Genomic DNA, 3,266 nt, shown 5'->3' with positions numbered 1-3,266 from the left:
TGGGTGCAAGCCCTAAGTGAAGTGTTGTTATTTGAATGTTTTTCCAAAAGAGTTCAAAGGGTTAAGCTATGCTAAGGAAGTACTAGGCGAGGTGTAAACCCGATATTTTCTTGGTTTAATTTCTTTAAATGTGGAAAGAAAAAAAAAAGAAAAAGAAAATGGAAATTAAGTGTAAATATATATATATATATATATATTTATATATTAAATAGTTTTATTAAATAAAGTAAAGAAAAGAAAGAAAAGAAAGGATAAAAAGAAGAAAAGGAGAAGAAAATTTCATTTTTTCTTTTCTTCTTCTTCTTCTTCTTCTCTTCCCTTCACCGCTAAGATTTTGAAGACATCCAAGTTCCATTTTTTTTTTCTTTTTCCTTCTTCAATTTGCAGAGAACTTCTAAGAGAGAGTTTGGAAGAAGAAGAGAAATTTTACTAGAATTGTTAGGTTGAAGAAGAGGAGGAAAACTCAAGCAAAGTGTATCAATGGCTGAATTTTAGTTCATTCTGCACATCACTGGTTTTTAATTCGGTTTGAACTCTTCAAAAGGAATTAAGAGGTGAGATTTACATTTACTGAAAGTTAACTCATTTTTAAACAAACTTTGGAGCAAATTCGGATATTCATTTGGAGCTTTTTGATGAAGAAAACAGGGCAGTTGGTTTTCACTCGAAATCAGGAGGTCTCTGGTTTTTCTTGTATTTCAGAGTGTATCGGTGGAGTTAGAATCTCTATTTGGTATGGTTGGAAAGCTTATTCAATTTACTACAACTTTCATGAAGAAATTGTAAACCAAAAACGACTAAAAATCAGTTAAATTGTAGGGACAAGTTAAAGAGGTCGTGTGCGCGCGATTCTGGAAGTGGTTCTGTTTTGAGGGTTATATGCGTTTATGCATGGGGAATCAGATTTATATGTCTTCAGGTAAGTTTTAGAGGATCTCAAAATGAAGATTTTGATATAAAGAACACTCATTTTGGTTAAGTATTGAGAAATTTATAGTCCTTTGAAATTTATGTTAGAAATCTGAAAAATTTTAGAGAATTGTTGAAATAGGATTTTATTTCTTAAGCTTTGTTTTCGTGAGCGTCATCTTTGGTGCGACATGTTATGTATATCTTTAGGAAACCAGAATGTTTAGTGTTTTAATACTCGGTTGGGTTGTTGGCAGGCCGAGAAGAATTAAACCGAGCTTATAGACCAAGGATCTAGCCCAAGACTGTGAGTGACAAAACCAACTTTGAAATATTTTCCATAATTGTTATTATGATTGAATGCGATAAATGTTTATTTACGAAGCCATGAAAAGTATTTGAATTTCATGACTATTAAATGTTTGGAAAGTATTTAAACCACAATATTTTAAGCAAAGCATGAATTAGTATGAAGTTTTGTTTTAAGAACTACAATTTTCCACGAAAGAGCTGAGTAAAGTTCGAGCTTTGTGTAAAATTTATAAGTAGGCATGTTTTAATATTTAAAGATGATTTATGAATTTTTCATTAACTACATGACTGAGATCTTGAGCCTGAGGCTAGAGATTACCGTGTGCACACTGGTTAGATTCCGTTGTTGACGTTGAGTGTACTCCGTAACAACGATGCTGTCGTGAGTGCTGGGCGGGCCCCACTACGACAAAGATGATGGGAGTGCTGGGCGGGCCCCACTACATCGTAGTGCTTGTAAACGTTGTTGTACTAGGTGTACCCTACACAACGTAGATTCGTCATGTTAGTTAAAATGCTTCGATATACTTGATATGCCTTGCTAGATTTCAATGATGAACATGTTGAGTATTTAAGGAAGCTATTCTTACTACTACACATTTACATTTGCGACTTATATAAACAGATTTATATGTGTAAAGTTTTCACGTGCTCTTATCTTTAAATTCATAGTTTTTAACTGAGTCACTCACTGAGCTTCATAGCTCACCCTTTCCAAAATGTTTTACCCATTTTCCAGGTAGAGATCGACTTCCCGGTGCCTGATAGACTGCCTTAGTCTGCGGAAGCTTCATTATCAATTGCCAGTACGTGTTTTGAGTTGGGCATAGAGTCTGTTGTGTTGTGGTGTATATACAACCTTGTATGTTATAGATACTCCACAGTTTGTATAAGCTTTAGGAGTTGTAGTTGTGTAAATTTTGTTGGTTATATTTTGATTAAGGTGTCTTTAGGTTTACTCGTGAAATCGGTAAATTTTGAGGTACACTTCATGTATGTGTTTGATTAGCTGTGTTTGATTAGCTGTGTTTGACTAGCCTAGGATCCGTTGTGTTTTGTGGCATGTACAATAGTTTATATACTAGATTGGCAAGTTCATCACATGAAAGTTTTAAGCAGAGTCGACAGATACAGGTACAAAAAAGCGTTGTTCGTCGACTTCACGCCATCTTTCGGTCTAAGGTAGCAGGTAGTCCGGGAGGGGGTGTGACACGAGGCCAGAGAGGCGTTCAGGAAAGAGGAGGATCAGACATTTGTGTGAGTGACCTTAAACTAAACACTTTAGTGTGAGTGACTTTTCTAAGCTAAACACTCATTCGTGGGTGATTTGTAAACTAAACGTTTTGTAATGTTTTCTTAATAGACTCCTTCTGAGTCTAAGCTATTCAAAATGCATCTTGTATATCTCTGTATTATTGTGATTATTGTTGTTTAAAAAGAGAAAACTATTGCTTCTATGTGCTGACTGTGATGAATTTGTGCAAACTATTGCCTTATTTCAAGTGAGCAGTGATTATGCGGTGTGTACATAATGTGAATGGCATCGTGTGGACAACTAATGCAACAAGAAATCAATCAGCAAATTCCTCAGATGTTGTGGATGGAGTGAACATCACAGTAGCTCAATCGCAGGAAACTGACAAAAGTTAATCGCAGTAGGCTTGGCGAGGGGGAGAATTCACGTTTTTGGTAAAAGGAATAAGGGAAGCTAATGTGAGATTTCAGTGATTTATGAATTGAGGCGTTGAAAGGCGCATTCGAGAAATGAAAATGAATTTGTGCTTGACTTTTATTCCCAAAAAGGTTTTCCAAAATCTTCACTCGCTAAGTATTTGAATTACGTGTTTAAGTTTCCCTTTCCCAGGTTTTGAGGCATTGAGGCCATGTCAGGAAAGGTAAGATTCGTTGTGACACGGGAATATCGATCAAGTTATCTATTTTCAGATGCTTAAAAGTTATTACTTGTAGGGAGGATTGTGTCCAAGTTTTGTGTGTGGAATGAGTCTTGTTTTCGAGATGGATGGCTAGGAATTCAAAGTGAAGGA

At 35.6% G+C, this 3,266-nt stretch overlaps 1 long non-coding RNA gene across 6 annotated transcripts; it reads left to right on the top strand.

The window, feature by feature from the left end:
• The first annotated feature begins 289 nt into the window (after positions 1–289).
• Positions 290–2,672, top strand: LOC127151669 (uncharacterized). Of its 6 annotated transcripts, none has more exons than XR_007824737.1 (5): positions 290–554; positions 649–733; positions 809–919; positions 1,167–1,216; positions 1,961–2,672. It is a non-coding gene; the product is annotated as an uncharacterized LOC127151669 (long non-coding RNA). The 6 variants fall into 6 exon arrangements; XR_007824732.1 differs by having other exon boundaries at positions 291–554; positions 820–919; positions 1,961–2,670; XR_007824735.1 differs by having other exon boundaries at positions 642–919.
• Positions 2,673–3,266: the final 594 nt, after the last annotated feature.

The sequence above is a fragment of the Cucumis melo genome, chromosome 11, assembly GCF_025177605.1.
Source record: "Cucumis melo cultivar AY chromosome 11, USDA_Cmelo_AY_1.0, whole genome shotgun sequence".
NCBI lineage: Eukaryota > Viridiplantae > Streptophyta > Magnoliopsida > Cucurbitales > Cucurbitaceae > Cucumis > Cucumis melo.
This window is presented reverse-complemented; position numbering and strand designations above follow the sequence as displayed.